General features: G+C 42.2%; 1 pseudogene; it reads right to left on the minus strand.

Moving 5' to 3' along the window:
• Positions 1-5,703: 5,703 nt before the first annotated feature.
• On the minus strand, positions 5,704-6,208 carry LOC110542649 (signal recognition particle 19 kDa protein-like; annotated as a pseudogene).
• Between the last annotated feature and the right edge of the window lie 6,728 nt (positions 6,209-12,936).

Genomic DNA, 12,936 nt, shown 5'->3' on the forward strand with positions numbered 1-12,936 from the left:
TCTTAAAGGGCAGATTAAGTGTTTATGTCCTACAACTTTTTGGGTTGTAGAGGCTGATCCTATTAGTGATTTTGCAAAACAGTGTGGTGGGGACCTGTGAAGCCTTATAACAAAAGGAGAAGACAACAGAAATGAAAGTGTAGACAGTAGGCAGTGGATTGGCATGACGAAGTGTGGTGTACAAACCCATCCCCTTCTTTCCATAGATGTGTTAGTGATTCTTTCACATGCTAGTTGATACTCAGAATGAGTTGCCTGGGGAATCCCTCAAAAAGCCACAGGGCTGCCCGCCACTGGAATTTCATCACCAGATCGACAGGTTTTGGGGTTAGCAAAAAAAGAAAATGGTTTTACCCTCTGACCTCATAGTTTTCACATACTGGGCCAGTGTTTAGTGGCATTTATTCAGCCAGGATGCCCCATTGCTCCTGGGATCTTCCCAGGTTACTTGTAGAAGAAATTAATCTATAAAATAAGGCTTCTTGTAAAATGGAACTTTCTCTCTAAGGCTCCCATTTTTACTGTTGACTAAATGTATATGTTTAATAGTTTGGTTTTTGGTTTTTTTGTTTTTGTTTTTTTTTTCCAAAAAAGAAAAAAAAAAAAAGCAGGAGAAATTGTTGCACCTAAGTCAGGTTTGAGTTTCTATCAAGAGTGGATGTGAAGGTTTTGTTTAAAGGAAACACCCTTTCCGACACCCATTCCAGCCTCAGTTCTTCCTACCCACCTTCTAGCCTCCTTACTTCCCTGCCCACCCCTGTCCCAGTTTTCTGGCTTTCACAGACTCTCTTTATCTCTGTGAATACTATTAGTCAGTTCCGTATTTAGACACCTGTTTTCTTTTACTTTTCTAGTTGAAATAGACACTAGGTGATTCTTTGTTACTCTCCACTGGTATTAGAATGTACCCCTGTCCTTGAGCTGTCCTGGCCTACCACACCCACAAGAGGCTTCCAGGGGCTCTTTGACCTGTCTGCAGCAAGCCACTCTGGGATTGGGAATGAAAGGGCTCTACCAAGTTTAGACGCTCTTTTGGGGCACAAGGAGAGTCATTCAAGTCTCATAGCCAGAGATGATTCTCCGCCCATTCCAGCCATGCCCACTAGTTGGGTTGGTAGTTATGATTTTGGTAGTACAATCTAACTTTGTGTTACTCCTACCAATGACTTGCCAGGTGATGAACTGGGGGTCTGTTAATGAAAATAAGGGGCTGGCATTTAGTGAGCTTGTAAAGTAATATGAGCACTTAAGGTATCATTTTGCCAGCAATTGTAAACCTCTCACCTATTCTGAAGGTGTTCCCTCACTTAGCCCTGGATAAAAATGAAATGAGGCTAAAGATACCTACCTGCACATCTATATTTTGTAGGTTCTAGAGAGATAAAATGGCTACTTCTAGAAGAACCTTTAAAAAGCTTTACATTGACACCCACAGCACCAAGAGCTGGCTTTTTAGCCACGTTCACTCAACACTGGATAGATTGCAGCAAATTAGAAGAAAAAGCCACCTTCTTTGGAAAAGTAAAATGTTCGTAAAAACAGGAATTGTCCACTCTTATGTCCTATGCCTTTGTGTAAGTGCTATGTGTAGACTTTTCGAACATGGCCAATTGTTATGTATGTACAATGACTTTTGCTAGTGTTCCTTTGATTTTTCAGAGACCACTGTCCCCTCTTTTGGTTTTTGTATATTTATTGTTTGACCAATAATAACGAGGAAAGCATGATGTGTATATTACCCAATTGAAAGTGTATGTTGGAAGATATTAAAAGGTTATAAGAAGTGAAACCCATGGTCTTTGATGCGAGGGCTCTGGGAAGTGGACACAGGCAGAAGGTGGTTGTCTTGATTCCTGAGTAATACGGAAGAAGTCAGAGGTCTCTGAAGTAGCTAGAGTCAGGTTCCTTTTCCCTTTTGTTTTGTTTTCTTCCTTTCTCCCCATACCCCTTATTTTTATTTTTTGTTTATTTTGAAACAGGATCTCAGAGAACTCAGGCTGGTACTGAACTCACTATGCAGCTGATAATGACCTTGAACCCTTTCTTTCCCTTTTTCATTTATGTGTGTTGGAGAGATACATATGTATGTATGCATGTTTGCATGTGTGTAAACACATATACAGATATGGACATATCTGTGGAAACCCGAGGTTGATATTGGAAGTCATTCTTGATGGCTTTTCCACCTTGTTTATTGAGGCAGGGTCTCAATAAACCCAAAGCTCCCCACTATGGCTAGCCTTGTTAGCCAGCTTGCTTTGGGGCTACAGGTGAGCCACTGTGCCCACCCAACATCTTATGTGGGTTCTGGGGAATCTGAGCTCCAGTTTGTACACATGTGCCATGAGTATTTTATTTACTGGGTCATTTCCCCAACCCTGGAACCCTTGATCATCCTGCTTCTGCCTCTCAAGTGCTGGGATTACGGGCATGTATCAACATACCCAGTTTCCTCTTTTTTTTTTTTTTTCTTAAAGAAAGAAATATCTGAACGAGCTTCCATACTTGAGATTAGTGTTGAGGAAGTTTGACTGTCCCACAGGAGATCTGTGGCTCAGGATCATCTAAAGTGAGTCAGGGGCTATGAAGTGTGACCCTAAAATGCTTAGAGCTGCCTTCGGTCTTCCGGTTTAAGAGAGCAGTGAACATACATTCCATCATAACAGCTTCTTACCCACAGCGAAGAAGTTAGGGCTATAGCTCAGTTGAGACAGAACTTGCCTGGCATAGACAAGGGCCTAGGTTCCGTTTCCAGCATTACATATGTTGTGATGGTGGGTGCCTGTGATCCTGGCTTTTGGAAGGTACAGGCAGTAGGATCATAAGTTCAAGGTCATTCGTGGACAAGTAGTGAATGCTGGGCCAGCCAGAATACAAGAGACCCCCCTCTTAAACAAAAAGACAATATATAAAACGGAGAGCTATTCTCAAAAGGAGCTTGGAAGAAGATATGACAGTAACAATACTTTGAAGCTGGAAAAGGATGGCTAACTGGTAACTGGCTGAAAACTTTGGAAGCATGCAATCCTCAATTAGTGAGAAAAAGTTGGGAAATAATCAAACTTATCGGCTGAGTGCCACAGAGGTTGACTTAGATCGCTATCCTGCAAATGATGAGGAAGGCTGAGGAGTTCAGAGCTTTAGTGAGAGGCAGTTGAAATCCCAGCTGCCTCCCCCTCTCAATGCAACCAAGTTTATGGTCCTTTCACAGTCCCCACAGAGAAGCCGAATTATAGTCTCTAGAGAGGGTGAAATGATTAAGAGCAACACTTAACAATTATAAACATCACACACACAAATTGTGCATATTGAAATGTGCAAATTCCCAGGCCTTCTCCTCTCCTTGGCTCTTAGAACCCTGGCAGAAAGTCCTCCAAGAAGTTCAGCCTTTCTAGGCAATTTTATAAGCCTGGAAAAAAAGTCTGAAGACACTTTTTTGTAATATGATAGTGCCCCGGGGAAACAGGCAGGGGCTAGTCAGTAAGAATGACATCTTATACTCCATCAGGCACCCAGTTTTCTATGCCTCACTTTGCACATTAAGTAAGAGACAGTGTACTAAGTCCTTTCAGAAAGCACCTAGAATCAAAACACAAGGACTAAAGCAAATAAGATACAGCCACTTGGAAGAGGTAGAAGCAATTCATGGAGAAGAAATAAAACAAATACAAACTGTCATTAGTAGCCTCAGTAAGAGAAGAGGCAAAGCATGAAGCAAGGACAGAACAGTCAGGTGAGAAAGGACACTCACATTGTATCTTAAGATGGACCTTTCAAAAACTTCCATGTGAAAGCACAGATTTTTAAAAATAATCCCAAGGGAAGGTTTGTAAGATAAAGTTGAAGAAATATTATTGCAAAGGCAATGACTAAAACAAAAAATGGAAACAAAGAGATATGCATTCCAAACACTGAGCTCTGATAAGAAATCTAACACAAAAATTACAGAAGACACAGAGGAAACTATGGCAGTGGAGAGGAGAGATCATGTAAGAAACCAATCAAGAAAATTTCCCACAATTTATGACTATGAATACCTGATAAGAACCAGGTGAAGCTGGCAGTGGCAGCACACATCTGTAATCCCAGCAGGTAGGGAGGTGGAGGCAGATATATCTCTGTGAGTTCAAGGCTAGCCTGGTCTACAAAGTGAGTCCAGGACAGCCAAGGCCACACAGAGAAACCCTGTCTCAAAACACAAAACAAAAATAACCAACCAACCAAAAAAAGAAAACCCCAAAATACCACCACCAACAAAATGTCTTCAAAATGCTTAACATTCTGGGGAAAGAGATGATCCTGTATTTTCTAGAAAGGAAATGTGAACATTAAATATAGAACCAAGAGTCAAACTAGGGCCTGGCCATGATGCTGTGGAGCTGGATAAGATAGTGTGTACCCATGATCCCAGATCTCAGGAGTCAAACCAGGTAGGAAGTTCTTAAGCCTGAAAAGCCAGCCTGGGAAGGCCCTATCTCAAAAGGTCAAATCAAACAAACACACCACAAAAGAATTGGGGTAAAATCATACATCTCACTAGTCTCTTTTGAAGAAAGAAGGCCAAGAGACATGGTAGGATGAACCTTTTCTGCCTAGGAGAAGCTTCCCAAATGGAAGGTGCTCTCAAAAGACCTCCCCAGAGACTTGGGTATTTCCAAGAAAAATAACATGTGACCATCAGACCACACTAAAGCCTGGCTGCGCAGTGAGTATCTGTGCTCCTGTAGTACCTGCATCAAACAAAAGGCAACTAGAATTGTAAAAATAATAGCAGGCCTTCAAGAAGACAGAATTGAAAGCTCTCACTTGAATTAAATGAACCTCATGAAGATGTTCTGTTTAGCCTGAGTTAAATTGAACTCATTTAACTATACTTAAAGAAGAAGAAAAAAAACAACTGAGGGAATTATTTCCAGGTTAGACTTTTGACTGAGCTAAGATACAAATTAAGGGTTAGAGAATGGAGACGTTTCAGATACGCACGGTATTCATGTTGGGTGATTCCCAGAGGGTGCACTCTACTTAAAATAAGTGTTACCAAGAAAGGGAAAGGGTGAGGGTGAGGAAATGAAGAAAATTCTCAAGATGGTGGAGGGAGATCTCGGGGGAAGATAGTCCATCCAATCTAGGGGGAAATCAGTCTAAATTGGAGAACAGACTAAAAATGGAAAGATTGCTTGCTTTGCCTCTGTTGACTCCCAATTAAAAAGGAATTTTGGTTGTATCAGCTAACTGCTGATGCAGTAAAATGAGCTCCAAAATTAGATGCTTAAAATAACAAACATTTACTTATTTCTCCCAAGTCTGCGGGCTGATACAGGGCATCTGCTGGTCCAGGCTGGCTCAGTTGATTCATTCATGTTTATGCTGTTGATAAACTGCTCAGAGAGATGTTGCCTGATCTAGGATGGTTTCATCTTGGATGTCAAGAGTTTGTTTCCATATGTATTCGTCATGCCACCAGCTGGCGTTATGTAGGCCTATCAGGGACCGAAGAAGAAAATGGATGCTTATATAGCTCCTGGTGGCTAAAGGCCAGAACTAGCTTTCTATGATTCCACCATATCATATTGGCTAAAGGCAAACCCAACACCAGCTCAGATTAAATATATATATTCTTCTTTCTTCCACACACACAAGCTTTCCTTTGTAGAGTATAAAAGCTAGGTGTAAACTTTTGATGTAAACTGATTTCCTTGTTAACTCTGTTGAAGATGGGAGACACGCCTGTTCACAGCTCAATTAAATGTCACAAACAAAAAGCTTTTCCCGAGACACAAAGCTGCCCATGCCTCTCACAGCAGGACTGTGTGCCTCACGTCCATACCACATCCTTCTTTCCTTTCCCTTTTTCGTTTTTTACTCCCATCTCCTTGCTGAAGACTTGGGTCAGCACCTCCTTTTTTTGTGTCCTTGCTTTTAGCTTGGGGATCATTTCTGCTTCATATAGCAGAAATCATATAGTCCCTGATTTATGTGAAGGACACAGTACAAGACAGAGCCCTGACTCTGCCTCCGCACTGAACATCTGAACATCGAGATTCCATGCTCTAGATCCCTTGGATCTCCATAGTGGTGAGGTTTTCTACAGCCTTACTTATGAGAATCCCTCTCCCATCAGCTGGGGTCTTATTATTATTGAAATAAGCAGAGTAGATTTGAATAAACCTGTCTGGTTGGCTGGGGACCTTGTGGCTGTGCAAGCCATTGACACAGGAGTCCCCACAGCAGGCTGAAAACCAGCTGGAGGTTGACTGGGACTTCAGAGACCCCACAGTAAGTATTTTACATCTCCTTTCCCCATCCCTTCCAATTTCATGAACTCTGATCCTAACTATGCGGCTGTTAACTTAGGGTGACTATGCCCAGATTATTTCAGAATCCAAGTAACCTTGGGAGGGAAGCTCGTTGGTTTCCACAGAAGAGCTTTTGTTTTCAAAGCAAGACCTAAGAGCAAGGAGTCACCAAAGCAAACAGCTGCCATCCTTGATATAATATTGGCTATCCAAGCTGTGGCTACACATTAACCAAAATTGGGGACCCACCTATGGCTTTGATGTCATCCTCAGGAAGTTCTCACCCCACATTTACTCAGATTGATCATGCTCCCCCTCCTAGTGCTACTTTGACCTTTTCCACATGTTGATAATACAATTCAGGTCTTTTCATTTCCCCATCGTCCTGTCTCTTCCACTGTACAGACCTCTTGAGAACAGGCTTTGTGTTTGTGGTGACACAAAGTCCCAGCTCCATTACAGCCTCCAAAGTTACTATCTACTACTGATCACTTATGCGTGTCTGTGTTTATACATTCAACCTGTGGGGAAGAAATTCTCATCCCGTTTTTAATGGATGAGTCAGCTAGGAACACAGAGAAGCGTATTATAGTCTCCAAACCACCCAAGTAGAAGTGGTACATGGCTAAACTGGAGCTCTGATTTCCCACGTCTTGCCTATTGTCACAAGTTTACTAACTTGAATTTGTTGATATTAAGAGATCATGTTCAAACCTTGGAAGACGGGCCAGCACCCCAGAGCTCTCTGTCAAAAGAGTCTTCCAGCAGCTACTAGGAAGCGTTGGGTGTAGGTGAAGATACGCACCATGTGGGCTGCATTGACAAGGGCGTTTATTTAGAAACCCGTAAAGACCTGGCAGAGGCTGCATTTATTGGAAGGAGAAGGATCAGGTCACGTGAAAGTGTGGGGAGTTGAGCCATGATGGCCCACGCAAAGGGTCATGGAAGAAGGAAGTCTGATCCAGCATCCTGGCCTCAGGCCCCATTCCTTGCCTGTGCTGACATCTGGTCTTCAACACCAGTAGTTTGTTTGCTTGTTAGGGCTCCCCATCTCCAGCTCCCTCCATCCCACCTCTCTCAGGCTTCCAGACTGCTGACCTCATTATGTGGTGACTGCTGCTTTCCAGCAGCCTTATCCAAACCACTTCCTCTCCCAGAGGAGAAATGGCAAAAACAAACAAACAAACAAACAAACAAACAAAAAAAACCCTACAGCTAACATTTAATTTTAGCACAACAGTCTCTAAAATCAGACCCTGAGTTCAAACCCAACTTTGGCATTCTTTTGTTTACTTATGTGCATATTAAATAATTTAGCAACCACGTACCTTGGTTTTCTCATCTATAAAGTGGAAATAGTCGTTTCTATCAGAAAGACATCTAGGAAATGAAATAAGATGACAGAATTTGGTAAATGCATACGGCTTTTCTGTTCCTTCTCAGTCCTGATACTGTCAGCATCCCTTTTGTGTGATACTCAGTAGGGAGCTGGATAGAACATGAATCACGATTGGAGGAGAGGTCAAAGATGTTCCAAGAGCCTTTGGAACCTCTCTTAAAGCCTTCTAAGATGGAAATGCTGAAAACCTAGTCCTTTCACCCTGATATTCAAACACCTGTCAGGGAGTAAAGAGGCACCTCCATACTCCTGCTTTCTGGGGAGTAGGCAGATTTGTTACTGTCAAAATTTTATTACACAAAGGCCTTGCCAGAGCTGAAGGATCCTCTAGATCCCTCCTCTAGAGAGGAGGAAATGGGTACCCCTTTCCAGGGCCCTGCCTCTGCAGAGCCTAGCAGACAACTTGGAACTCATCAGCTCAGAAGTAGAGAGACAGGTTTTGAGCAGTGGAGGCTTGAGGGCAATTTAGATTTCCAGTTAAGGCACTGGAGTTCTCCAAGAGCTTTGCTTTTTACTCTCTCTTCCTGTCACTTGGAATCTCCTTGAGAACCCAAGAAAGAATTTCCAGGAAAAGCTGTTAGAAGATAAAAGGAGATAAAAGGAGAAGCATGAAAAGAGCGGGACTTTAACAGTTATTCAGGAGAAGTTAGATAACAGCTGTTAATTAACTCTCATCCCTGTGCACAGCAGCTGTATAAATGACCATAGCTGTAACGCAGTCCCATGAGTGGGGTCAACAAGACAAATTTCCAGGGCAGGGTGGGATAGCCTCTCTTGGCTTCTGTTCTCTAACTATTTGCCTCCTGGGCTTGGGAGCCACTAAAGCTCAGAAATACAAAGTCTGGCCTGAGTTACAAAGCCATTGGTGGTACTGGGGTTTTTCTTAGTGTAACACAGTGCTGGAGTCTCACCAAATAAGTAAAGAATCCCAGAAACCTGGATTCACGTACTTTCTTCTAGAAACTCATTTCTTTGTGGTTTTCAACCATCTTGTTGGCTATCTCTGGCCTGTTGATAATGTGCCCCCTAGTGGACATCCAAAAAAACCTTTTCTTGATCTATATGTAAGTAGAATTCTCCTGCATGCCTACAATCCTTGAATCCTCAAGGCAAAGCTAGAAAGAGGAAAGAGGGTCAAAGTTGGGATCCTTTCATAAATGCTTGTGTGGAGGAGCAGTGTTTCTGGGTAGTCTTGGAGGGAAAACGTCAGAGTACATCTAATATTCCATGTTCTGGTTTAACTAGCATCTTGTGTTTTGAAAAAGATTCACAGATCATGGGGGAAAGAAACAGTAAATTGCAGTGTGACTATCTGCTGAATTCTAGGCATTGTCCCATCTATTTGGACACATCCCTATCCTGAGAGATACAAACAACTATAGTCAAGTGACTTTTCTGGGGAAGATATATAGAAAGATTTTGATCAATGACCAATGACCCTGACCACTAGCTACCTTACACGCACGATCTTAAACACAGTGTATACAAAATTGAGTTATTCAACTTCTCTATAGACTAATAGATATAGATAATGGAATGTGGCCTACAGAGATATCAGAATGAAACACATTGCTCTCTTAAAGTTCTCATTGCCTGGCCAGGAGCACTTCATAAGTGCATGCATTCAGTGAGACACAGGCTACTGCTGTGACAGAAAGCTTCAGTTATCCTTGTTCTACAGACAGGAAAGCCAAGGCACAGGAAGCATGCTCACTCCTCTAGCAAGGGGCAGAGCTGAGCTCTGCATGAACAGCCTGGGCCAGGATACATTCTCTGAACTCCTCACTCTCTTTTTACTCAAACACACCAAACCCTCTTTGTGGAGATGTTATGGGAATACTTTTGTGTGGGGTGCAGATGGAGCCTGGAGGTTGACCTTAGGTATTGTTCCTCAGGACATCATGCACTTTGGGTTTTTTGGTGGTGTTGTTTGTGTTTGGCTTGGAGCTCAGTGATTCAGCTAGGCTGGCTAGTGAACAAACCCCAGTGATTTACCATGCTCTGCTTTTATAATGTGAGTTCTGGGGACCACACTCAGCTCCTCACACTTGTGCAGCAGCATGCACTCGAACCAACTGAACTCTCTCACCACCCATTTAACTAACATGCCAGCCCTTTCAACAGGAGTGTTTTCATCCTAAAGAAGGCTGGTATCAGCTCTAAGAGCTATTAAACAAATTTCAAAATGATCAAAATCGAAGTGACTCTAAAACAAGATTTTCCCATTAAGCAAACAGTTTGATTATAAGTGGGATTTTAATTTCACTCCTGTTGCTGTGATGAACTATCCAGACAAAAAAATCAACAGGAGAGCAGGGGTTTACTTTGGCTTACAGTTCCAGGTAACAGTCCATCATTGTAGGAAAAGTCAGGCAGCATCTAGAAACAACATATCTACAGTCAAGACAGAGATAAATTAATGCATACATGCTCACCTGCTTGCTTGATTTCTCTACTGTCTTATGGTTTAGAATCCTCTGTCTAGGGAATGGTGCCACCCATAGTGGGCTGGGTCTTCCCACATCAATTGACTTAATTAAGATAATCTTCCATACATATTCTCATAAGTCCAACCCATGTGGAGAGTCCTCCACGGAGACTATATTCTCAGTAATTCTAGGTGTGTCAAGTTGACAGTTAAAGCCAGCATTCACAGTGTAGTACAAGTTACTTGTCCATTTGTATTTAAGGATCTGATCAACACTGTCCTGGTCTTTGGCTCTACATTTTCATTTAGATTTATCCTTTTTGGCAAGATGAATTTGCTAGAAGAAAATCTAGAATTAGTCAATAAAGATATAATATACAGCTTATTATTTTGACTTTCATTAGGCTTTTTAAAACGTTAAAATAAAAAAATGCAAAGAGTATTGGTTTACTTCATTTACAGAGAAAGATAAATAGCCAACATCTATCTTCTGAAAAAAGTCTTTATGTCCAATCATGCACAAATGATCAATAACAAGAAATATGAGGTAACAGGAGAAGAGAGACCTAACTCGCTAGCTACGTCAGGTTGTTCCAGGAATCTGAATGATAATGCAGTGTCTGCATGCCACTTGTATACATCATACTGAGATTTAAGCTGAGAGTAGATTCTTCAGACCAGCTGACCAGTAGCTCATAGAATGTCACCGTGATATCATTGAGGATATAGCTCACATCATGCTTAATATGTTTTCTGTGCCACAGATATATTCTAAATGTGTTAACAAGTCCAATTGTGGGTTGCACTTCAGTGATGTCAGTGTGGCTGGATAAGATGAGATTTTCCTCTGTCTCCAGGGTCTAGAGAAATGTGTCTTAAATGAGATATTCATTATTGTCTAGCAACACTAATGTGTCTGATAAATTACCACAGAGGCAAGGTAAGGATGGATATTTTTATTTTTCATGACAAGTTCCAGTATTGATTTTTCTAGGAAGAGTGTCAAAATGAGGTGGAATAATTGTCCTTGTTGTATGGGTCAAAAGAGGGGCTTTCAGAGAGAAAATAATACTAGCGGTGGTAACACTGGTTTGGTTTTTAGTAACCCAGGGGAAACCCAGCCACAAGCCAGAGTGGAAGCTCTTTCCCTCCAATGCCCAGGGAAAGGCTTCACCCTGGAAAACCCAGAGTATGTAGAGCCAGATCCTACCTTCTCCATGGGGAGTGATCACAACTCAAGAAGGATAAATGCAATTGACACTCAGGGATGGAGAGGATGGGAAAGCTGAACTGGGGAGTCGTTTTACTATTTCCATGGGAAGAAGTTTGGAGACTAGGGACAAGGGAGACTGTGAGGATGGTAGTGGAGTTAAAAGAAAAGATATGAGGCAAGGAGTTAAGAGACGAAGAGCATCTCTCAGGAAGGTGTCCCTCATGCTGCCCTCCCCAGAAGAAGCACACGCACAGCGTAAGCGCTCATACAACAAGACACAATACATGGCATACACATGTATGAGTGCATGGATATACACACACGTTTGTGTGACTTTGGTCAACATTGGTAAATACCTGCAGATCTCATTGTCTTAGCAGAGGCTATCTCTCCTACCTTCCCTGGGTCTGTCTTGAAAGGAAGTCTTCATGACTAATCAAACTCATCATCTCCTTAGACATCATTTGTTTCTGGTGCACAAGAAGTCTCTTATTTTGTTTTCTAATGAGCTGGAGAAGAAATATCTAAGCTGAAACACAAAATGGTTTTCACACAACATATTTTGATCATTTTTTCCCCTCTTCCAAATCATCTCAGTTCCTCTCCACCTCCCTACCCATCCAACTTCATGTTCTTCCCCTCACTGGCCAATATTTTTTCTCTCCTGTCCTCAATCTCTTTCACTCTCAAAAAAAAAAAAAAAAGAAAGAACAAAAAAATTTCCCCCCAAAACCACCCATGTTAAAAAAAAGTGGAGTTCACTTTGTGTTGGCCAGCTACTCCTGGTCCTGGGCAGAGGTGCAGCCATGTACTGTTTGATATACATAGTGACAAAACAAACGAGCGAACATCTAATTTTCCACTTGCCAGCAGACATCATTTGCAAATGTGTTCTTAGTTAGGAGCGGGACCCCATGGCCAGGTCTCCCCCTCAGCGCTGGGACTTCTGCAGGTCTTCTGTGTTGCCACGGTGCCTTCATGTGCCTCAGTCCTGTTGTGGCAGGAAGACGCTGTTTCCTAGAGTCATCCACCACATCTGATCCATATGATCTTTCTGCCTCCTCTTCTGATCTGATCCCTGATCCTTGAGGGGAGGGCTTGGATAAAGACATCCCATTGAGGACGGAGTGCTCCAAAGCCTCTTACACTTTTCAGTTGCAGGAAAAGACATGTTTTTTTAAAGGCATATGACTGCATCTGTTAGCATATGAGGGCGTTTCATTCAAATATATTAATAGGGGCTGAAGAAATGCACAGTGGTTAAGGACACTTGTTGCTTTTTCAGAGGACCAAGGTTCAGTCCTTAGCACCCACATGATGGCTAACAATTGGCTATAACTCCAGTTTCAGTGAATCCCATGCCCTCTTCTGGCTTCCATTTGGCATTGCACATACATATATGCAGGCAAAGCACTCATACACATAAAATAAAAGTAAATAAAGTCTTTAATACCAACAGCATGTCATTCTGGGATCAAGAGATGCCTCCATCAGCATAGTGCTTTGTGAGATCTTGAGTTTGGTCCCCAACACATCCATAAAAAGCTGGATGTGGTGACGTGCAGTTACAATCCACTTCCTGGTTAAACAGAGACCGTTG

This window comes from Meriones unguiculatus, chromosome 18 (assembly GCF_030254825.1).
Source record: "Meriones unguiculatus strain TT.TT164.6M chromosome 18, Bangor_MerUng_6.1, whole genome shotgun sequence".
In the NCBI taxonomy this organism is placed as follows: domain Eukaryota; kingdom Metazoa; phylum Chordata; class Mammalia; order Rodentia; family Muridae; genus Meriones; species Meriones unguiculatus.